The sequence below is a fragment of the Pelodiscus sinensis genome, chromosome 1 (assembly GCF_049634645.1).
Source record: "Pelodiscus sinensis isolate JC-2024 chromosome 1, ASM4963464v1, whole genome shotgun sequence".
NCBI lineage: Eukaryota > Metazoa > Chordata > Testudines > Trionychidae > Pelodiscus > Pelodiscus sinensis.
The window spans coordinates 129,138,134-129,163,042 of record NC_134711.1 but is presented as its reverse complement, the minus strand read 5'-3'; the positions used below and the strand labels follow the sequence as shown (position 1 = coordinate 129,163,042).

General features: G+C 42.7%; 1 protein-coding gene and 1 long non-coding RNA gene across 3 annotated transcripts in view; one reads left to right on the top strand and one right to left on the bottom strand.

Moving 5' to 3' along the window:
* LOC102453877 (potassium voltage-gated channel subfamily KQT member 1-like) overlaps nucleotides 1-24,909 on the top strand; it is a 723,768-nt gene that overhangs the window by 479,979 nt on the left and 218,880 nt on the right. The gene's annotated exons all lie outside the window — the stretch shown is intronic.
* On the bottom strand, nucleotides 1,015-15,083 carry LOC112544540 (uncharacterized). Of its 2 annotated transcripts, none has more exons than XR_003087881.2 (3): nucleotides 14,961-15,083; nucleotides 13,343-13,559; nucleotides 1,015-1,150 (listed from the first exon to the last, which is right to left on the bottom strand). It is a non-coding gene; the product is annotated as an uncharacterized LOC112544540 (long non-coding RNA). The 2 variants fall into 2 exon arrangements; XR_003087880.2 differs by lacking the exon at nucleotides 1,015-1,150 and adding an exon at nucleotides 13,132-13,257.

Here is a 24,909-nt window from a genome sequence, read left to right as displayed (position 1 = left end):
CCCTAGAGGTTTTTAAGTCGGCTTGACAAAGCCCTGGCTGAGTTGGGATTGGTTCTGCCTTGGGCAGAGGGCTGGACTTGATGACCTCCTGAAGTCTCTTCCAGCTCTATGATTTAGTCATGGTTACGGCTGTGATTCTGTCACAGAGTCATGGATCATGATCTCTCTGAATTTAGCAGCTCCAGTGGCCAGTGCATCTGACCCCAGGGCCACCCCAGCAGCAGCGGCTCCAAGGGTCACCCCGGAGGCCTTTAGAGCAGTGATCTCTGGGACCTCAGTGCAGTGGTTGACTGGGGATAGTCAGTCCCCACTGCCAGTGTAAGGGATAGTCATCAGCCCCTGCTTGCCCTCCCCCTCACCCCGAGCAGTGGTGTCTTGGGACCCCACAAGTTTTAGTTGGGAATATTTAAATATAAAAGTCAAGCCAGGTCACAGGCTGGGAATTTTTGTTTATTGCCTGTGAACTTTCCTTGACTTCTACTAAAAATACCCATGACTAAATCTTAGCCTTAGTCATGAGGTATAGAAAGCCAGTGCTTTCAGTGTGAGATTTCTGTGCAGCTTTGTTAGGTTCGTGGTAGGAATCTAAGATCCTTCTTCAGAAAATTCTGTTCTAGGGTGCGCCCTCAGATCAGTTCATAGAAGGTCTCTTTGATATGTGCATTTCTCCTCCCCAGGAGGAGGGACAGATGAGGGGGAGACAAGCACGTGCAAGCTGTGCTCCACTCAACACACTGCATAGTATCCCCTCTGACTGCTGCAGCCAAAGGGAGTTCCAGGCAGTGAAGCTTGGGAATGGGGGCGTCATAGCTTTTTCTGCTGGAGATACACCTTACTTCCTCCATGGAATGAAGTGGAAAGGTTCATCTGGTTGCACATTAACTGGGACTCCCACCTTTTCTCATCCCCCAAACAGTCATGTAGGTTGAAGACAGGAGAAAGGACTTAGGACCAAGGCACCAAACAGAAGATTATCGTGGTAGTTCCTTCCCTCTTGAGGATTTTCAGGCATGGAGGCAGGAGCAGGCAGTCTTACTGCTGAAGATTCCTGTTTCCCTTGTGGAATTCAGCCTGAGAGAGATGTAACCATCCGCTCAGATCCTGTTCCACTTTCCCTGTTGTATTCTCCCAGCAACCATGAACCCAGTGCCTGCGGAGAGAACAGGAGGTATAAATAGGCAATAGAAGACTGACACTGAGTGAGGATGAAGAGGATGAGAGATTGCAAAAGTGGTGACAAGTGTCAGAGGATTAGCCATGTTAGTCTGAATCTGCAAGAATGACGAGAAGTCCTGTTGTTCCTTAGGGTATGTCTAAACTACATGGCTCCATCGACGGAGCCATGTAGATTTGTTTGTTCGGCAAAGGGAAATGAAGCCGCGATATAAATAATCGTGGCTTCATTTAAATTTAAATGGCTGCCACGCTGAACCGACAAACAGCTGATCAGCTGTTTGTCGGCTCAGCGCGCTAGTCTGGACCTCCCCTGCCGACATGAAAGCCCTTTATCGACCTCCTCGGTAAACCTCATCCTACGAGGCATGATGGGGAGGTCAATAAAGGGTTTTCAGGTCAGCGCGGGTTATTTAAATCGCGGCTTCATTTCCCTTCACCGATCAGCCTAATCTACATGGCTCTATTGATGGACACCCTTATAGACTAACAGATATATTGGAACATAAGCTTTCATAGGCAAAGACCTACTTTCCTCTGACAAAATGGGTCTTTGCCCACGAAATCCTATGCTCCAATATCTCTGTTAGTCTATAAGGTGCCACAGGACTTCTCGTTGTTCTTGTAAAAATGGTGCAACTTAAAAAATATGAAGAAGCTCAGGAAGGAAGGAAGTCCTACGAAGTGTTCAACATCGTCAGCTGCCATTGATAGAAATAATGGACATTCTGTGTACCCAGTGAATATAGAATTCAATTCAAGGCTTCTTTCCGATATTCAAGGTTCTCCATGAGATTGTCCCTAACTGTCAAGGAGATCACCTCTCCTTCTGCAACCATACCTCTCTTCCAGCTACCATCTGCACAAACAATGAAGTTCCTGACCAGCCAGGAGAGGTTCTCTAAGTGCTGAAGCCAAACCTTCACAGGAATTGGAGCTAGATTACGGAACTAATCCCCACAGGAGACAAGAACAGCCACTGATGTCACATTTCCATAACAAAATGCAATACTCATTTCTTCAACTTAGCTTCCTGTCGGTACAATTTCCTTGGCTCACACTTGAACGTAAACAAAGTTACTTCCTATAAACTATTTTATATTTTCCCAACAGGCTGTTGGAAGACAAAAACAAACAAGCAAACAAACACAGGAAGATTCTATTGTTATCTCTACTTTGACATGCACAGAGGTTGCTCAGACACTGATGAATGAGGGCAGTAAAAATGCTTAGGTAGAGATAAGTCTGGGAACAGAGAGTGCTCCGCACTTTGCAGAATAAGCACCTTTTTGGGGTAGCATTTGGCTTCTGTTTCCTTCTTAACCGCCAATAATTTTGAGGTTATTAAACAAAAGCCTTGAGAAATAACGATTTTATCTGACCAGTTCAAATGTATACCATTCAAAGGTCAGAATTTTAAAGCGTGGTTGTACTGTTGCCTAAATTAAACACACAGTCTCTGCTGTTCAATTGTCAGTTGGAGCACTGCCAGATCCTGGCGTTTTCATGATGATGTTGGTAAATAATATATGATTCGCAGCTAACCATACAAATGCAAACTTGTGGGTTAGACCAAAAAAGCAAGCACATCACACACAGACAGAAACTCATTCAAAGGTGGATTCGGTGATAGTTGTGCTCTTGTTCCAGCCCTTCAGTGACACAGTGTACTAGAACAAGGAGTCCAGTGGCACCCTAAAGACTAACCATTTTATGCCATAATAAAATTGTTAGTCTTTAAGGTGCCACTGGACTCTTTGCTGTTTTGCTGAAACAGACTAACACGGCTACCTCTGAAACAGTGTACTATGTGAGAGCTCCTTTGGTTCAAAGCAGAGATTTATGGTTAATTATAGCATTACATGTTGTTATATGTTTGTGCTTCAGTACTGTTAGATGAGGGGGAAAGTTGGAAGTACTCTTGGGATACGTCTACGCTGCAATGCTATTTCGGGATACTGGAGTATCCCGAAATAGCTATAGCGTGTCTTCACAGCAAGCCTGTTATTTCGGGCTCACTATTCCAATATCCCTGTGAACCTCACTCTACGAGGAGTAAGGGATGTTTTGGAATAGGGCTTTATTTTGAAATTTGGCACTATGTAGATAGTGTCAAAGGACTAAATAAGCTATTTCGAAAGAGTATCAAAATAAGATATGCAATTTGTGTAGCTCAAATTGTGTACCTTATTTTGAGTTATGGTGCAGTGTAGATGCACCTTTGGTGTGTAGTAACTTGTTCCAACAAGGGTATAGAATCTAATTTTGCAGGATGAAACCTTCTGAGAAAGGAAACCATATGGGTATGTCTACACAGCAGCGTTATTTCAGAATAACTGTTATTGCAAAATAAGCAAGAGCATGGCTCCACAGCAAACCATTATTTCGAAATAATGGCGAGCTGGGGGAAGTCTTACTCCAAGGGTATGTCTAGATTATATGTCTGCTGACAGAGGCATGTAAAATAGGCTACCCGACATAACCAATAAAGCGGGGATGTAAATATCCCCGGCTTCATTAAAATAAAAATGGCCATCGCGCTGTGCCAGCTCAGCTGATCGTCGGCACAGCGCGTCAGTCAAGACGCAGATCGGTCAACAAGGGAAGCCTTTGTCCACTGCTCCCTTATGCCTTGTGAAACGTCTTGACTCGTGTGCTGTGCCGACGATCAGCTGAGCTGGCACAGTGAGGTGGCCATTTTTATTTTAATGAAGCCGGGGATATATAAATCCCCACTTCATTGGCTATGTTGGGTAGCCTATTTTACATGCCTCCGTCAGCAGAGGCATGTAATCTAAACTCCTATAACCCTCAGGCTGTGTCTAGACTGCATCCCTTTTCCATAAACGGAAAAGGGATGCAGTCTAGACACAGCCTCATTGTATGAGGAGTAAGGGAAGCTGAAGGAAGAGTGTTCAACTTCCTGCTGTGTAGACAGCACCAAAAGCTGAATTAAACTATTTTGACGTTAGCTATGCAATTGATGTAGCTGAAGTTGAGTAGCTTAATTTGACTTTTGCCCAGCTGTCTACACGTGCCCTTTGAGAATGAGCCATGCTTTAGTAGTTAGACTTCAAAACTGGCAATTAAAACTCATGAGTTCGACAAATACTTAGAGCCCTGCCTAGACGCACAATTTTGTATCTGCATCCGTATCAGTATCCACAAAAATGACCTGCGGCTGTCTACATCCACATCTGCAGAGATGGATACCTGTGAATATAAAGTGAATATCCTGGATTTGCGGGGTTCTACAAATACTTTGGATGCTCATTTACCTCTCTGGTCTTGGACAACTCACTTAACATCAATGCTTTAATTTCTCTGTCTCCACAATGTGGATAATGGCCTAGACTCAACACTGGAATATATTGCCTAAAGAGGCTGGGGAATCTCTATCATTAGAGATATTTAAGAGCAAGTTAGATAAACACGTGTCAGGGATGATCTAGACACTGCTTGGTCCTGCCATGAGGGCAGAGTACTGGACTTGATGAGCTCTCGATGTCTCTTCCAGTTCTAGTGTTCTGTGATTCTATGGCAAGAGCTGTATGGTATTTAGACTGGGTACTAAAACAAAATCTACAACAGAACCTAATTTCAGACATGCAGGAGTGTTCCAGATCAGCTTTAGCTGTGGGCAACACCCTTGATGGCTCCCCAGTTACCAGACTCACTGCTGTCTGTGCATCAACTACCTTAAATAAGTAGGAGCTATGACAGTTAAAAAAGAGAAATGGTGTGTTAAGTGGTAAGAGTAATATACTCAGAGTCAGGGATCCCGAGGCAAAATTCTGGTTACATTGTCTGTTGCCACTGATTCAATAGGGGCCAGGATTTTCACTTCCGAGGTTTTTTCCTGACTTTTACCTTTGGACAAGTCACATAACCTCTACAGGCCTCAGTTCAGTTATCTCTGAAATGGAGATAATATTATCTATCTTACAGAGAGTTGAGATTTGGTGGAAGTTACTATGTATTGCTATTATTATTATTATTATTATAATTACTTTACAAACCCCATTATAGTCATTTTTATTTTTCCTTCCTCTTTGCATCCTTATCAGCTGCTGCCTGGTTTATTTTTGTTAACAAAAAGCTCTTTTCTTATGGCACAACATGGAAATTAAATTTGAATGAAGTACAGAGGCAGGAAAATGCATCTTTCATAGCTGATGACCAAACTGTGTTGGTGATAGCTGCTTTTGCCAGCAGGTGGAACTGGGTTTGTCCTACACTGGTGTTTGCAGCTTTTCTATAGCTGGGAGAAATGTTCAGTTAAAATGGTCATTCTTGGCTTCAGATTTTACTGCCACAGCATAAGAAAGGCTTGAAGTCAACATTATTTCTAGTACATTTTCATTGTGCAGGGTGACTCTGAGTGACAGACCCTGACGTCCTGTGACCTATCAAGGCACTGACCCTGGCTTTTATGGTAATTCTGTTGTTTATTCAAAATGTATGATTACACATTGTAGAGTATAATGTTAATGTTCCCATCCTTCTTTCCTACTCTGCATTATAGTTGCTCATGAGGCTATGTTTAAAGAAACCTTTGTTTACTTTCTGAGCTGAAGGCTCCTATAAACAATATATTTTATTTTAAATTCACACACAAGGAGAATATTAAGAAACAAACTACTGTGCCAAATACTCATTCCCAGTTACTACTTTTATGACCATGGAAATTTTTCTTTTGTTTCAGTAGAAAAGCTAAATTGAACTTCAATGAACTGAAAACTAAAGAACAAAATCAGATTTTAGATATGAAGTAACTAACGATAGCTGTAGCAGTATTGGAGATACAGCAATGAAATACAAGTGTACTTTACAGATACACAGTAACTAAATTAGAAGATTAGGATCACAAAATCCCTTGTTGTGGTGGAATGCCTGTTAAGTCAAAATGAAAAGGAAACTCTTGTCAAAATTACAGAATGGGGAGGGGGGAACACTTCAAAGTGAAAGAAAATTAGAAGAACTTATGCCAAACCTTTGAAACATATAGGACATTTTATTAAACATACTAATATATGTCCCTCTGCAGTGAGGTTTTTAAAAGTATATATTAACATACACACAGATTGAGACCAGCGGTTTTTTTAGCTAGCATAAAGGTCAAATTCTGCCCTTAGATATTAAATTAAATTGAGATTTGCATTTAATTTAATGTATAAATTGCATTTATAAAATTGGGGCCAGAATTTGCCCTGGGGAATCTTCCTTCAGTTGATAGTCATGTTGCTCTCTTGACAGTGGGTTATGCCCCAAGGTACACTGAAGAATTAACCCTGGTCATGGTAATATACAATGTACGATTGCCGTGCACCTCCAAATGGAGCCTCAAATCAGGATAGAAAAGCAAAAGTAATTAGTTTAAGCTGAGCTTTAAAAAAAAAGAAACAGCTCCTATTTTTAGTATGTTTACTACTTGTCAAAGGGATTTTCTGTTGTCTGAGACCCAGACCACTGAGGTTTACCACTGCTTGTATAACATTTTTTTCAATAATGTTATTCCTTTTTAAATAATCTGCATGGTTTCATTTGGTTTTAGAATCCCTTGTATAGCTGTGTAATGTATAAAGGAGACTTTATCTCCCACACAAACTGGGGGTGAGGGAGGAGGAAGATATGGGGTCTTGTTTTGCCCTGAATGAGGTGGGTACAGCCCCCACTGACTTCAACCATCTCTCCAATGGCAAAATAGGGCTGGGATGATTTTGTTTTCCCTAAAATCCAGTTCATTTGCTGATCAGCATATATTTCTAACGTAACATCTCATGTTTTATGTGGGAATGTTTGCTCATGCAAAGGCAGGCAGAGTAAATTTTTGTAAATTTCTTCTTAATGGAAATGAGTTTTGAAGTACACCATTTGGCATGGTCTCACTGTCTTCCTTTTTTGGTATCATTTAGTCGGTGCTCATTTTATTTTCTGTCAGAAAGGGGTGATTTAGTGCTACTTGGTAACAGACATGTCAGTCAGAGTGGACATTGTGAGTTCTGTGAGTTTTGTACTCACCTTTTAAATAACACAGCCTTGAATGAGTTTGTTGATGATAGAAGCTGAGCAATTTAAAAAATACATTTGAAAGTATGCAATGGATTATGACAGAGGAGTGTGCCAAAAAATACAAGCTCTCTTACTATGCTGTTACAGTTGTTTAAGGACATATTAAATGGGTAGTTTGTTCTCACTTTCCTTTTTTAAAAGAATAATGCTACAAAGTGCTAACAAATAGTGTTATTTAAGACTAGACCCTTTTTTAAAATTTAGTTTTGAGGAAGGATTTGACTTATGATTAAAAAAAATTGTTTGTTTGTGATGAGTCCTTAACTTTCAATTTGAAACTTTCAATATGTTTGCTCAATAAATATGGGTATGTCTACACTACAACGTTAATTCGAACTAACTTAGTTCGAATTAGTTAATTCGAACTAAGCTAATTTGATCTAACGGATCTAGACTAAAAAACTAGTTCGAATTAGCGTTTTACTACTTCGAACTAGCATGTCCACATTAAGTGGACCCTGAACCGGGCTTAAGGATGGCTGGAAGCAGTGCCAGCAGGGCATCAGAGGAGGACTTAGAGCGTGGAGATGCTGTCTCAGGCTAGCAGAGGGCTGTGCTTAAAGGGTCCCGACCCCCACCCCGGACAGACAGTTCTCAGGGGTGCCCCGCTTGCAAAGCAGTCCTGGCTTGGAGTGCCCGAAGTACCCACACTGGGCACATCACAGCACTCGGCCAACGGACCGGCTGCACTTGCCGCAGGCTGCCATCTGGGGAGAGGGAGCAATTGGGGGGCTGCAGGAGAGCTTCCACCCCCAGAAGCCCGCAGAGCCAGCCCAGTCCTCCCCATTGGGGGCGTGTACCCCATTCCTCCCTCACCTCCTTCCACTTACCCTTCCCTAGCCCCTTTTCTTGATGTACAAATTAAGGACAATTGTGTTCAAAAATGGAATGTGTCTTTATTGAACAAAACTGGGGGAGACTGGGAAAAGGAGGTGGGAGAGGGGAAGAGAGGCTGGGAGGGGGAAGGGCAACTAAAATGATCAGGGGTTGGGAACAGATCCCATATGAAGAGAGGCTAAAGAGACTGGGACTTTTCAGCTTAGAAAAGAGGAGACGGAGGGGGCACAGGATAGAGGTCTCTAAAAGCAGGAGTTGGGTGGAGAGGGTGCATACAGAAAAGTTCTTCATTAGTTCCCATAAAGAAGGACTAGAGGACACCAAAGGAAAGGAATGGGTAACAGGCTTCAAACTAGTAACAGAAAGTTGTTCTTCACAAAGCACAGAGTCAACCTGTGGAACTCCTTGCTGCAGGAGGCTATGAAGGATAGAACTAGAACAGAGTTTAAAGGGAAGTGAGATCAAGTCATGGAAGCTGGGTCCATGGAGTGGTATTAGCCAGGGGGTAGGAGTGGTGTCCCTGCCCAAGGTTTGTGGAAGGCTGGAGAGGGATGGCACGAGACAAATGGCTTGGTCACTGTCTTCGGTCCATCCCCTCCAGGGTCCCTAGGGTTGGCCGCCGTCGGCAGACAGGCTACTGGGCTAGATGGACCTTTGGTCTGACCCAGGATGGCCATTGTAAGCTCAGGGCTCAGGGTCGGGGGTCTCAGTGGACCCCCTTGATTTTCATGCACACCTGCTCCTGGGTGGCCAGGCTGGCAGCTCTCCTGCCCTAGCTGGCCACTTTCCTGTGCCTAGTGCGGAGGTCGTGGACGAGGTCCACAATGTCCGCATTAGACCAGGCGGGTGCCCACCTCTTGCGGTCCTGGGCAAGCTCCCGGGAGCCACCAGCCTGGTCCCGGGAAGAGGGGGAGGGCTGGGGGGCATCAGGTGGGTGGCTCGATCCGTGCCAGGTGCAGGGTCTGCTGGCTGGGTGCTGGCAGGCTTGCACCTGGCACGGGCACCGTAGCCAGCCCGTGCCCCTTTAAGGGGTCCGGGGCCGGGAGGGGGGCAGATGAGTTTCCCTGGTGTTGGCCAGAGTGGCCACCAGGGAAACCTGGGGAGGGCTAGCCTCCCACTAGTTCGAATTAAGGGTCTACGCAGCCCTTAATTCAAACTAGCAAGTTCGAACTAGGCTCAATCCTCGTGGAATGAGGATTACCTAGTTCGAACTAAGTGCTCCGTTAGTTCGAATTAAATTCAAACTAACGGAGCGCTAGTGTAGCGCCTATGAAAGTTAGCTCGAACTAACGTCCGTTAGTTCGAACTAACTTTGTAGTGTAGACATACCCTATGAGATTTAAGAACTTTCATCAGAACAGTTTGCTCTAGTTTTCTAAACAAGGGAAATATTTCTAACTACAGTATGATTTTTCTGGTAGCTAATGATTATTTCATCAACTGGCATTATTGTACACTGTCAGATTAGAAAAACTGCTTTTTACCTGTCCATCCGTATCATATAAGGAAGGTGTAAAAAGCAAAATAGTCTAAGCCAAAGGCGTTCTGAGAAATGAAATCTTTTCATTCATTGGGTGGCATTTAAGACTTAAGCAGAGAAGAAAGGTTGTTCCCAACACAAACATGTGAAAAGACCTTTAAAAATTAATCAAACCATCCCTTTTATAGTAAGTTTTCTTTACTGGAGGACACATGAAAAAGAGAATGTTATGATTAAAACAGTTTTCACTTTTAATTTGCTGTATTCCAGTTGGTTCTAAGAGAATTTGTGTCTTCATGAAAGGATTAAGGCCCTGATCCATCATCCGTCAAATAGCAATGATAGAACTCCCACCAACTTAAGTGGCTTTTAGATAAGGCTCTGTGGCAGAATCCTTGTGCTCTGAGCTGCATAAGTGGAAGGTCTATCATACAGTGAGCCAGCTAGCAATGTGGCTACTGACATCTCTCTCCCAGGGAATGACTGACTCAGAGAGGGGAAAATGCTTCCTGGTGCCATAGGGCCTCACTTAGGGCCCATTTTGGCTCAGTGTCTACATAACATAGTAGAGTTTCCCTGGTGTAACTGAGAGCAGACAGTCTCTCTAACTACTTTAAAGGGCCTCATGTTCTACATATTTGTGAGTTAGCACACCTGGACAGAGTCCATGCAATGGTGAGACAGGTGTGAACTCAGTAAACAGCAGAACATCCAACAGTTTCGCTTTCTCTCTGTCAGGGCTGTTCCCCACTCTGGCACTCCGAGTGCAGAAGATGAGGGCCCACAAAGAGCTCAAAAAACCATAACAATGCTTAGATGGTAAAAGGGGAGGGGAGGCACTGAGCATTTCAAACCAATCCACAACAATTACCCTGAACGCGACTAGATTCGCTTTTCCCCTTATTTACTTCCAATTTTCTATTTGTTCAGTCCACTCCCGTGCCCCAAATTCCTTGAAGGAATGGTATTCCTGCCTAGGTTTAAATCCTTCTGTGTCTCTCAACTCCTGGTTTTTCTCTCCCACACAAAGAAAGCAGGCAAGGAATCTACATTCAATTCCAATTTCAACCTTCTACCTCAATTGGTTCTCTCGGCCCTCTCCAACACCATTGCTAGGTACCTGAGTTTAACCCCCTGGTCACTGGGTGCTAGTTAGCACTCTCCAAAGCAGGAACTTCCACTCAGGTTTCCTTGCCATCTGGAAGGAGACACATGCCTAGGGTGTGCCGGTGCGCTCACTCATTTAGCCAACCACTCATGCATAAACTACATTGATGGAAAAACCTCTTTCATCACTGTAGGAAGCACCTTCACCATGATGCAACTGTGGCACAGCTGCTGCAGCATAGCTGGGGACTGGTGGCAGCTGTAGTGTAGACCTATTCTAAATAATGTGTCTATTTCAGGCAAGAAGCCTGTGATGAAGCTGAACCTGGATTTCTTTAGTCTCTGGGGCTTGTGTCCTTGCTACTGGGCCATCCAGGCTCCCTTAGCCCATAAGTTCCAGTTACTGTTCTTCCTTTGAGCCATGTTATGATGTGACATGAGAGTTAGCAATGGGCTTGTGGTTAAGGCATTAGATTAATATTCGAGAGATCTATATTCAATTTATTTGTCTGCCACAGACTTCCTGTATTACCTTGGGCAACTCATTTAATCTCCTTGTGCCCAAGTTCCTCATCTGTAAAACACAGATACTGATAATCGCTTTGGTGTGGTTCAGATTATGATGGTTGAGGTCACAGAAGAGCCCTCGGGGTTGCCTCCTGGAGTGCTGACACAGTCACCGCCACTTGCCTTCCTGCTCTCTGGAGCTTCTCACCGCCCGGTCCTGCTGGCCTAGCTCCACTGATCTCTCCCAGATCCAAGGTGAGTGCAGTTTAGGGCCCAGCTTCCTGGGATACCACTTCCCAATTGGGACCAACCCCTAAAGAATTAGGTAAGACAGCTTTAACAATGAAAAGGGGAATGTGCACACTGATTGCTCCCCAAATTAATAATTATTTACACTGAGTTTGATAGACAATAAAAGCGATTTTATTTAGTACAAGCAGTAGGATTTAAGTGGTAATAAGTGAGATCAGGCCGAGCAAAGAAGGTTACAAATCAAAAGAACCAAACCACTTGGCTAATACTACACTACAACCTTAGTACAAACTTTTCAAACTCACCCTAAAACCTCTTTTCTGGTTCCCCCTCCAAACCAGGGCTATCTCTCCTCCCACTCCCTCGGGGTCTTCAGGTGCAGTCCAGCCAAAAGACCAAGGCCTCCGTTTTCCTATTCTTTTTCAAAGAATTGAGGCCACTCCCTACCAAGCACTGCTCAGACTTAAGGACAAAAGAGATTGTTTAACAGTTGCTCATCAAGACAATGACGCGAACACCCTCTGTGACGGATCTAGTTCTGGGCGCGAGCACGCAACCCCTTTCTCGGGGTCACGGCCCAGCGAGCCCACTGTCGGGTTCTTACGGTTTAAGGATTTCGATGGGCATGAGCTCCCGATGCTCTCCCTCCCCTCCCCCCGGGTGCTTCAGTCCTTCCCCGCGGTTCTTGGGGGTGGCGGTGCCTTCTGTCTCCCTCTTGCTCCCTTCTCCCCCACGTTGGGTGCAGCCTGGAGGAATCTAGGGGACTAGGGAGACCTGGGCCCACCCTCTCCACCGGGTCCCAGCCTGGGGCTCTAAGGGTTTGGGTTCTGACCCTTACCCGGCTGACGGGGTCCTACCCCGTAACATGTCAGCCCATGGGTGCCAAAAGGACCCTGCCCCTGGCTGCTTCCTAGCCACCCTGGAGTCCGCAGTTTTCGGGCCCGAGCCGATGATCCTTACCTCTTCGCCGGGGTGATGCAGGATTCTGCTCCACAGCTTCCCCAGTGTCCCGTCTCCCCGTCTCTACCAGGGACAGAGGACTTGCCTCCCTGGCATCCTCCCCTTTGCTCTGGCTTTGGGGCAGCTTTTGAACCTCCCACCAGACGTCACGCCGTCTCCCCCATCCCTGCCCCCGGGGTTGCCGGCATCTCTGTGTCGGGGCACAGGGGACAGAGTTGCATCCTGGCATCCTCCGTCGGGGGCGCGCACGTCCAGCCCAGCCCGCTGACCCGCCCTATTCCCCGTGGCCACAGGACTCCGCTCCTTGCAGTGTTCAGTGGGCACGCCTTCCTGAAGGCGCACCGGCGAGGCAGCCCCTCCCGGGCACTCTGCCGGGACAGGGGCCGCTGCCCGCCCCGTTCTAGTGTGGGCCGCTGCCGGCCCGTCACACCCTCCATACCTCTCATTCACACATTTAAAATTCACAAAGTATTCCCCACACACAAATTTTACACACAAAAATGATACCTACATCAGACTAAGAGAAACAGAACCAACAGATCATGACATGAAGATGGATGGGTTACATGAAATAATTTGCTCAAAGCACCTTTGAGTTATGTATATTCATGTCCATAAATCCATTTCATAAAGCATGGGGGACAGTTACACGGATAAATTCATCAGTCCCTGTGAGGTACTTTCCTGCTGTGAAGGTGATGACCAGTTGGACAGGTAGGTTGTTTGCACCATCTGTGTAATTTTGACAAGTCCTTTTTTCATAATGAATGTTTCAGTCCTTTTTAGACATTCATGCAATCAATGCCACCAGCTCCTGAGCAATGCCACGGAAACAGGCACAGAATAGCAATCAAAGAGGAAAAATGTCCCTAAGGATACAAGTTTGTGGTTCAAGTGTCTTAAAATTTTATTATGAGAAAGAGAATAAAAAGATTTTAAAAATACTTTGAATACCTTTATTTAGGATGAATTTGTCTCCAGCTGAGTTCCGTGAAAGTTGGACACTTCTTCCAGAGGAAAATTTAGTCTTTGGGGGATCAGAGAATAAAATATTACCAGTGGGCTGAGTCTGTGTTTGAAATCTGCCCGTTGCTGTGAGCTCTGATGGAGCCCCATTACTAGGGTTGCCAGGTGTCCGGTTTTGAACTGGACAGTCCAGTATTTGAGCTTTCTGTTTGGGAAACAAATTGAGAAAATATAAATGAGAAAATAGAAATGTCCGGTATTTTCTAAATAAGATGTAATGTAGATTGTGATGTAATGCCAGGTGTGTCCAGTCTTTTTGTTAAACCATCTGGCAACCCTACCCATTACCTGTATTTCTGACACTTGCACCACAAGGAGTAACGGTAGTTCGAACTAGAAAGCCTAATTCGAACTACCTACTCCGTGCCGCGTGTAGCCACCGGCACGGAGTCCGCACTAACGGGGATTTAAAAATGGCGGCGCCCGGCAAGATGCAAATGAAACCCGGGATATTTAACCCCCCTAGTTCGAACTAGGGTGGTAGTGTTGACATACCCTAAGTTAGAGCTTGATTCTGCCACCCTTACTCCAAATGCAAAGCACTGCGCTCTTTGAGACGCCCCAAGGGTTTCAATGTGGCTGCTTCCTGAGTAAGGTATTATACACTGTTACTCAGAGTGGCGGAATTGGATCCTTTGCCAAGAGAATTTATAGGCCAGATCCTCGGCAGATGTCAATCGGGTATTGGGATAACTGGGAAGGACATGACATGGGGAGATAGTAAAACAACACAGCATCTTCCCACAAGTGGCTCTGGAGGGAAAGGTGATATTAGAAACAAAAATAAAAGAAAACAATTTAACCATAATCTACAACTGATCTATTTTAAAGACGGCTCTACCCTTCCAAGATAGGGCTCAATGAAAACGGGGGGGGGGGGGGGGGGGGGGGGGGGGAGGGGGCGTAAAAAGTGAAGGCGCATACCAAAAATTTCAAATGATGATGCTTTATGGCAAAATGTTTAACAAAGTCTCATGAATCCAACTTAGAGCCTAAACTGTGCTTGTCTGTTGACATGCAGAGAAAATGGAAATGCTTTCAAATTGGAGGCTATTTGTTGTCAGCCCTCTACTCTGGCTCAGGCTGTTTGCTTGTTTCATTAGAGCAGGCCTTCCTTCCCAGTCAAGTAGCTGTGGTTTTGGCAGTGGCCTTTCTCCCACAGGGAGATAAGGCAGTTCCTACCATGTCATTGACCAGAGGCAGCCACAGAACATTAGGCAGGCTCCTGACTGTCGAGAAGTTGAAACTGCTTGAAAACAGCAGGGTCAGTCTGCTCTCAAACACACTGATATTATCTCATTAGTGGTGGCATTTATTGCATGGTGCGAGAAGCAGAAAAGGGAGTTGTTAAAAAAAAAAAAGCAAACAAATAGTTACAGTATATGGTCTGGCAAGGCAGAAAGAGTGCAATTCCCGGGAGAGGGGTTTCTTTGTTAAAGATAGCAGTTGTTTCTTACATGATACACAAGCTGTGCAGCAGCAGAAGTCCTTAACCCAGCTCTGAAAAAAGGCCTCCCTGCAGCGAGGAGGAGGGAAGGGTGTTTACCTGAAATTCAGCCCATGTCCACGGACTTTTGGAAGAGCCTGGACCAAATTCTGGGTTTATAGCAAAGCACTGGTGCGGTTTTGAATTTTGTAATGGAAGGCTAGCACTGCTTTTAAGATCCCCCCCCCCTTCACTATCTTACCCCTTCTGTTGCATCCTCCACTGAAGTCATAATCCTGTTTTACAACTTCTTTCTCTGTTGCTCTGTAAACCATTGTGATGTCATAAAATTCAGCCTTGACTTCCCTGTGGGATCAAGTAGTTTGAGAAAGGCACAGTAATATCTGTCTTACATTGAGAGCTGTGTGTATTATGTTCTGTGTTTATACAGCATCTAGCCACAGCCTGTAGCTTGACAACAAAACGACAGGTCCATGACACAGAGCTTTTGGGTGCTACCTCAGTGCAGCTAATAAATATATAATAATAATCTTGGTTAATTAACAGTAGTGAGAGAAATGAGGAGGCACACAGGAAATATAAATAGATTGGTTTTAAGCATATCTATCTATCTATCTATCTATCTATCTATCTATCTATCTATCTATCTATCTATCTATCTATCTATCTATCCGTTAAGGACAACCAAGACCATGTAACTAATGAAGACTTTTTAATCTAAGTATCTCAGGATGACCGTTGTTTAACACGCTTCATGTAAAAAACATTTGATACTGCATGATGGTGATTGAGATGTAATAACATAAAGGCCACTGCTGTAAAAGGACCCAGTCCTTGAAGCTGAACACTCAGATGGTTCCCAAGGATTCCAAGGGCTATTGCACATATGGAGGACTTGCTAGGTCAGCACTTTTAAATTTCTATTGGAAATGTGCAATTTAAGGATCTTTCTTAGAAGGAATCAGATTCTTTTAATCACCAGCAAAGAATTAGCAGTCATCCATTTATTACAGATGAGTCAATGATTGACAGCAAAAAAATATATTATCAAAAGAGGTTAGGTTTTATTTGTGGTCACTGAATAACCCTCGGCAGCTTGCAATTTCCTGAGATGCATTTTTTATTCGATGAATGCTTTAAAATCTGTGTATCCATTGTGAACAATTCTCTCATAAGTGTTAGGTATCTGAGCTGTTTAGTTATGTTTGGTCAGATAGGTAAGTGGTGTGGTGTCTGTCCCTGGATAGGATGGGTGTGCAAGTATTTCCAGTTCCAGGTATTTGCACACACAAATGTAATATACAATTTCCAAAAAATATTTGTGCATTCAGCGTTGAAGTTTGTGGTAGCAGAATGGATTGCATGGATATTGTAAAAAGAAAACACAAAAAGGAGTGTGAGCATAGCCAAAATGAATTCATTAAAATTCCAAATGAGTATTGATAGAAAATATATTGCAGAACTGGCCCGTATCTAGTATTTCTAAAGTCATATAGAGCTGATAAATGCAATGCACTAGTCAGAATGAATGAAATCCAACACAGTGATATTCCCGTGATAATATTTTTTCCAGACTGTCAGTTGAATTTATTCTTTTGATGGACTTTGCAGAAGATATGCAATAACAATTCATGGCTATTTCCATCCTGTCATCATCTGCTGCTGCCATTATTAATAATAGTAATAATATTTATTATTTTGTAATTCATTTTCTGCCAAAATATATGTCAGCAATTTGTATATTACCACATTCGTGCATGGTGTTTTATGGGTATAAAAGAAGATTTTTTTTCTCTCTCCCAAACTGCTGACAATATTCATTTAAAATAAACAAATATTGTAAGTAAACAAATAAAGGGATTGGTGCCAGCTAGACAAGTAAAGAGAGAGAAGTATCGGACAGGGTTTCATATTATAATTTTACATTTCAATGAAGAAGTCTGATGGCACTCACGGTATGTCTAGACTACATAGCTCTGTCGCCAGAGCCATGTAGATTAGTTTACTAGACATACCCAAATGAAGCGCGATTTAAATAATCGCCGCTTCATTTAAATTAAAATGGCTGCCGTGCTGAGCCGATCAGCTGTTTGTCGGCTCAGCGCGCTAGTCTGGACGCTCCGCGGTCGACATCAAAGGCATTTGTCGACCACCCCGTTATGCCTCATGGGATGAGGTTTACCGGGGCAGTCAACAAATGCCTTTGATGTTGACCGCGGAGCGACTAGACTAGCGCGCTGAGCCGACAAACAGCTGCCCCTCCTGCCGAGTGCCGCGCGCCCGAGGCCGGCGCTCCTCCGCCCCCCTCCTGCCGAATGCCGCGCGCCAGGGACCGGCGCTCCTCCGCCCCCCTCCTGCCGAGTGCCGCGCGCCCGGGACCGACGCTCCCCCCGCCAAGCGCGCTCCCCCCGCAAGCGCCCATGCGCCATGGCGCCCGCGGGCACCGTGTTGGGGACCACTGGTCTAGATCAGCCATGGTATGAGTACCCTCAGGGATACTCGAGAGAAGTCTGGGGAGTACATCAAACAACTAAAATTTGGAGAAAACTGAATTTTTGTTTTAAGATTTACAGCGCTTTATTATTTTTGTACTTTTTACACCCAAAAATATCATTGCCCGCCTGGCAACTTATGATTAAGTTGTTTAAACAAATGTGTTGCAATGGTAAAAAAAAAATGGTGTGTATGAAAACTGTAGGTACTGGGGTACTTATAATTTTTGTAAGGGGTACTTTATAAAAAAAGGTTGAGAAACACTGATCTAGATGGTACTGGATCCTGCCATTAGGGCAGGGGACTGGACTCAATGACCTCTCAAGGTTCCTTCTAGTTCTAGTGTTCTATGATTCTGTGATTAAAAGGTTGTGTTCATCTACCAACAACTGCTGGAAAAAGAGTCATTCTGTTTCTTCTCCCCCTCTTCTACTCCACCCAAGGACTATATCTATATTAAGGTAGTATTTTATGACAAGTGATTTTGGGTGCCTCAGTTTTTGGAAACCCAAGTTGTCACATTAAAAGGACCTTATATTCAGAGAGTGGGTGCTCAATACTTTCTGAAGATTAGACTTCTTTGAAGGCATTCTAAGTGAAGAACCCAAAAACAGAGGCACCAAAACTCACAAATCACTTTTGGAAATATTGGCCTGTATTAGTGCTACTCCATTTGATCTACTCTGAAAGAGAAACATGTCTCTAATCAGAGTTTCATGTGATATCAAGAATGAAGCTTCACTGTTGTGCCTCACCTATCCTGAAGAATGAACAATATTAAAACAGACTGGGGGATTTCATGCAGCTCTATTGAAGGGTCTACTGCCTACAACAGCTAATTGAATTTCCATGGGACACAGTCAGAAATGAAATGATGCAATATGTTTGAACCAAGTTCCAGAGCTATCTACAGCTCTCATAGATTTCCCTTTCCTACATTTGAGGGTATGGTTATCACTCAGGCCTTATTACTAGGCAGTACTGTAAATCACAGAGAGGGAAGATTTTGTTATCTAGGTGTTAGGAGAAAGACATTCAGGAATGGTGAAGGATGTAGTAATTGAAGAAATGCTATATATTATTGGGGAAATAAAAGATAGTTCTCTGTGCAGAATGTTTACCCTTTGAATCTTGTCAATAAGTAAGTACCTATGGAATATAAATTATAGGATGTTATTCTGGCATTCAACATAAGAAAGATAAGATATATAACATTGTGTGTCATTAGAAGAATAATGTTTCAGAGCAGGAAAAGATAGCTCAAAGAGTAACTAAAAAAACTTTTAATAGAGAGCCTGGGGCATGAATTATCAAAAATGATTAGCTAGATTAGGCAGTTTAAAACATAAAAGAGGCTCCCCAGAAATACATTGAAGACAATCCTGAAATGAAAGGAACTAAATGAGTGAATTCAATTCATCTTTCTGAGACAGTCACTAACTCAAAAAGCCTGGATGGAGAATGGCAAGGGGATGAGTCAGAGCTGATAAGCAGTTCCAGCTTATTTATTTAGTGTTGTTGAAATGTAGAACAAATAGCACCAAGCCATCAGTTTGGAAAGGAGCTAGTTTGTTTTGTTTTTGAAGGATTTTTGAGATTACAGCACTAGCTGCATATTTGAGGTTAGAATGATGCATTCTAGAGTGATTTGTATTTATTGGGGTTATGAGGGCAGGTCTTAGTGGACCATATGGTATTTTTATAAAGCTGATTCCATGACTAAAATAGCACAAGATTTCATTAACTTTTCACAGATTGATAGAGAAAAAACTGCTTAAATAGACATTTCTGTTCATTTGATAGAAGTGGGGATAGGACTTCTTAGAAGGGATATATGAATTCGTTTTGCTTTATTTTGAACTCACTTTAAGCACCATGGCTTTAAAGGTTTCACTCGTGTGTTTAAGTTTACATTTAGGGAAGAAGGGGCAGCGAAAAAAAACACAATTAAGAGGGTGAAAAATAGAGAAGAATGAGGATAAAATTAAAAATCAGAGAGACAAAGTAGGGGGAGGATGGAAGCACAAAGAAGGAATGAAAAATTGTAATGGCCAATTAAATACAGTGTCCTCTGTAGCTCATGAGGGGAGTGGATGGGGAAGGTTCAGGTGTAGCATTTAACCATCTAAAGGGCATACTGGGCCATATAATAAACTAAAAGTGCTCTTTTTCCTCTCTACAATTCATCTCTGTGTATACTGTAGGTCTAATCAACATATATTTGAATACAAATCAGAAGTTAGGAATTGTAGAAAATGAAACTAAGGGACACAAAGAGCATTCTATGGCTAGCAGAGCTAAGGACAATAAGAAGGAACTGTGTAAATATTTTAAGAACATAAAGAACCCTGATGAAAATGGTAGAATTATGTATGATAATGCAGAGAAGAAAGAAATGCTCAATAAATATTTTGATTCTATACTCTCTTTATATAATGATAACATTCTGTTCCATTAGTATCGATAGAGAAACTGTTAGAATTATCTGACGAAGTGGGTCTTTGCCCATGAAAGCTTATGCTCCAATACATCTGTTAGTCTATAAGGTGCCACAGGACTCCTCATCGCTTTTGCAGATCCAGACCTACACGGCCACCTCTCTGATTTTTAAATCAGCAGGTCCAGATAATTTGCATTCAAGAGTTTTAAAGAACAATCTAAGAGCTAGTTGAAACATTAATGTTGCTTTTCCTTAAGACTTTGGAGCACTGGGAAAATTTCAGAGACTAGAAGAGAGCTAATGTTGTGCTGATTTTAAAAAATATAAATGGGATGGCTTGGATAATTATAAAGCTGCCTGCCTGAAATTGATCCCCAGAAAGATAATGGAGCATATTCTTCATTTCTAGTCTGAATTTGTCTAGCTTCAACTTTCAGCCATTGTATTGTGTTAAACTTTTTTCTGGTAGATTAAGAGGTTCCCTATATAGATACTTGCAGGTATGGGGTATTAATGAACTTTGGTGGTGACATAAAAATTGGGGAAGCGGTGAATAATGAAGGGTGCAAGTCAATGATTCAGGCCAATCAGGATAAATGGGGCACAGGCAAACAATGTGTTTTTAATATGTCTAAATGACAACATAGACATGTAGAAACAAAGAAGGGGGGCATACTTACAGAATGGGGGACTCTTTCCTGGAATGTAGTGACTGAAAAAAAATTGTAAATAATCAGCTGAATATAAGCTACCAATATGGCAAAAAGAGCTGTGATTCTAGATGCATAAATCCAAAAGCAGAGTAGGAGTAGAGAAGTTATTTTACTCCTGTATTTGGCACTGGTGTGGCTGCTGCTGGAATACAGTGTCCAGTTCAGATGTCCACAGTTAAAGAAGGAGAGGGTTCAGAGCAGAACCATAGGAATAAGTAAAGGTCCAGAAAACATGCTTTCTACTGATAGACTCCAGGAGCTCTTCTATTTAGCCTGACAACTACACGGTGAACAAATATTTGATGGTGGACCTCTCAGTCTAGAAGAGAAAAGTATAATACAATCCAGTGGCAGAAAGTTGAAGCTAGACACATTCAGATTGGAAAAAGGAATAATAGTTTAACAATGAACGTGGTTGCCACTGCAACTCTTTACTAAGAGTCATAGTGGATTCTCCATCACTGATGATGCTTAAGCCAAGATTCGATCTTTTTCTAAAAGCTGTGCCTTAGGAATGATTCAGAGCAAGTTCTGTGGCCTTTGTGATAACAGGCCAGAGCATGATCGCAATGATCCCTTCTGGTCTTGGAATCGATGAATTTTTCGATGTAATGCAGTGAGTCTGATTTAAAGGAACATATTTGTTCTCAATTATTTTAAAAATAGCATCAGAAAATCAAATAGGTGGTTTTCTTTGGCTAGATTTTTTTAAGAGGACATGATAAAATCATATTGAATGGTATAAACAAAGCAAGAAAATAAATTCATATAATTTTGGATTTATGGGAAATACCAAATCTTCAGCTTTGCAGCCCAAAGCATGCTGAGACAGTGAGATTAAGGGGCACACAAGTGTGTATTTGTAATCATCCTGGTTTGTAACCTGATTTTTAAGCCAACGTAATGCAATCAGAATTTGGACAAATTGAGTGAACTGTGCAAAAGAGAAACAACCACCCTGGATTCTACACAAAGCAAGGCTACATCAAATATTAGCTCTATTCAGATCAATCTTTGAACTGCTCAAGATCTGTCTTGGTATAAACATGAATGCCGACCTGTCATGCAGGAATACAAATTGTAGGTTCCCTTTCATCTGGCAATCAGAGTGACATGGAAGCTACATACACAAAGAGGCTACAGCTTAAGTTGGGATAAGTTAGATCACTCTCAGGGGTGCGAATAAGAACCCCCTAGGCAGTGTTCCCTGTAAGCTGTGCACTGGGGGTCCAACCAGGAGAGATTCAGGTGTCGCCCAGCTGTTTAGCAGAGCACACACAGTGCCCTCAGCTGGCAGCTTGTTTCTAAAGGTGGTGCACATGCCTTGGTGCACATACTGAAATGTATTCACAGATGGATGAGAAAAATTAGAGGGAACATTGCCCCTGAGCAACATTAGTTACACCAGCCTAACACTGCTGTGGACAGTGCTGTGCTAGTGGGAAAGCTTTCCTGCCAACATAGCTATTGCCACTGGCTGGAGGAATTAAATCAACAGGAGAGCTCTCCCCCATCAGCTTACAGCATCAGCATTAGCAGCACTACAGCAGTACAGCTGCATCAGTGCCTCTGTGAGCCCTGTAGTGTACCCATGACCTGAGCGTTCCACTAGCAAAACTAAGGCCACAGCTACACTAGAGGTAAAGATGTGTTTTAGCATATGCTAGCAAGGATATGTGAATGAGCATAGGCCAACACCCTAAGACTGTAGTTTTGACACATTTTAGCTGGTAAACCCAGGAGAAGGGGGAGCCCTAAAACTTGACAATGTGGATTGCCTTTCCTACAATTTAAACATGTTAGCAACACACCTTTTTTTTCCCTCATGAACATAAGGCTTAAGAGAATGCATTAATTAGTGAGAAATTTCAAAGAAATCTTTTGTCTCCATAATTCAGATCCCTTGTTTTGTGATATTGGGGTTTTGGGATTTTTTCTATTTTCCCTCGGAAAACACATCGAGGCCAAGTGGTCAATCATTGATCCTAACTGGGCACATCACCTTGAAAATAGTTCCTGCAGGAAGTGTAGCAACAGATTGCAATTCCTTGGTACTTGTGAATTTAAACACGTTAGTTTTCAGGTCAGATCAGCATAAATGTAGTTAGTTCATGGAAAGTGGCACTGATTTTATGTTACCCTGAGGGAACAGCTTCTTGGTACGCATCCATCATCCTAGCAGCAATCCTTGGTTAATATTACATTAAGTGTTTACTTCTCAGAGTTTTCAGTTGAAACTACTGCCGCCATAAGACCCACTCAAGGCTGTGCCAAGATACGGACATGCTGAATATTCATAGACGACTTGTGTAACAGTAATGGGACTGAAAATTGTCCTTACTTTCTTTTGCCATAGTTATGAATCACATATCCACAGCCCAAATTCAGTTAAATATTAGTTTCAGTTCCATTGACTTAAAGTTAAGTAGGCATGTAAGTATTTTGTTCTGAATCAGGGCCTCTGTCTTTAACACTGAAATTACCACTTTCCATTTAGGACATCTTACAGTGATCACCTTTGGGTGCCACAGAAACGAATGCTTTGCTTTCACTCTCTATAACATTTAGCTAAGGGGAAAGCATTATTCCCAGGGCTGTGCCAGCCTCAGTTGAAGATGCTGGTGCCAGCCTCAGTTGAAGATGCTGGTGCCCAGAGGTTTTAATGAGGGGCCTTCTGGGTTCTAATCCTAACATGATATGAGCACCTGCAAATATTTTTAACTTCACTGAGAGCTGTGGGTATGATTTGATATGTGATGTTATAGAGATTGGAGTTACTATTAACTTAAAAATGATCCATATTTGCTCCATTCAAAATATAGTAAAGTTCCTGTAAAGAATGAATGCATCTGGGAAGAGAGAGAAGAACAGGTACTCTTCAGTTTCTAAGAAATGATAGCAACATGGTTAATAATAATAATATAACAATAATTACTAATTAATAGCCATAAAAGTTATTCCGTTCTTTCTCCCAGAGGGCTAAGACAATGGAATAGATAAAACAGCCGCTTAATTCAGGTTATATATTTTAAAAAGTAGTCTCATCCAATAGATGTTGGTTACATCATGAAAACTACTGTGAAAACATGAGATACAAGTTCTCTCTGCAGAAGAGAAATCCAGGACTGGGGCCTCCTAGGGTGGAAGACTGAGATGCCTTGTAGGACCGCATGTAGAGCCAGGACTATAACTGTAGGTTGGAATCAGGTGTGTTGCAGAGATGTATTTATGGAGAGGGTTGCACTACATTGTTTTGTCCACATGAGATATGAGGCAAAGACAGGTCCTTTATTCTCAGAACACTAAAAGCATAGAAGTTTAAAAAGAAATTATATTACAATTAGGAAAGGGTCTTATAATTCAGACAAAGGGCTGGCTTTTAGATCTGCGATCAGTTCCTGTCTGTGTCACAGGCTTCTTGTTTGTCTGTTGCTTATTTTCAGATTGGGGATAATGCATCTTTGTGTCCATCTGTGGTCTCTCTTGTCCATTTAGATTTGTAAGCTTTTTGTGACATGGACTGTCGTGCATGAATAGTGCCTAGAAGAGTTCTCTAAGTGCTACTGTGATACAAATAATAAAAAATACAATGAAGTATAAAACAGCACCGTTAAATATAGCGTTGCCCTCTAGCCCCCTGCTGGGCAGAGTGATTTATCAAATCTGTAGCAAGGGGTCTAACACAGAAATGATGAAATCTCCAAGGAGTACTCTCCACTTTGTATCCACAAAGTTCCGAACTCTTCTGGCAAGCAGTATGCTGCCTCCTTTGCATGCCACTGCGACAGTGTGGAGAGAGCTGGGGCTGTTCTTAGATAGGAGGGTTACACAGAGTATTCTGGCTAACAAGGCAGTTTTGTTTTAGATCAGAGCCATGTGTCTCTGGATGAGAAATTTCCAGATTTAGCTTTAAATATAACACACTTTGCTGATATGGCGAGCAGGTGGTCATGCCTTCCAGTGCACAGGGGACTGAAACCACCAAGACTGCCTGCTTAGTGACCACAAGGCAGAACACATTCTTTTGCTCAAAAAAGTAACCAGAAACCAAAATGCAGGAGGGCATGAGGGGGTGAGTGGAAATATATACAGGACAGAAATCTGCCCAAAACCCCTCTGTAGAAAGGCCCTGAAATAAACAAAAAACACAATTCACTGTCTGTGTTTGTTGGCAGGCATGAATCTTTTTTTTTTAAGCCTCACAAGAATAGGAAGGCAGGGTTTTAGTAGAATTCTAGTGCATAGCATGTTCTTTCTTTTTCTTTCTTCCTTTCTTGCTTTCCCCCTGACAAATCCCCAAGGTCAACATTGTAATAAACAGCAGGAAGGACCCAATTTTCTGCACCTGCAGTCTTGTTTGTCTATACATTTCTATAGGTGAATGATCACTGGAGACACAGAA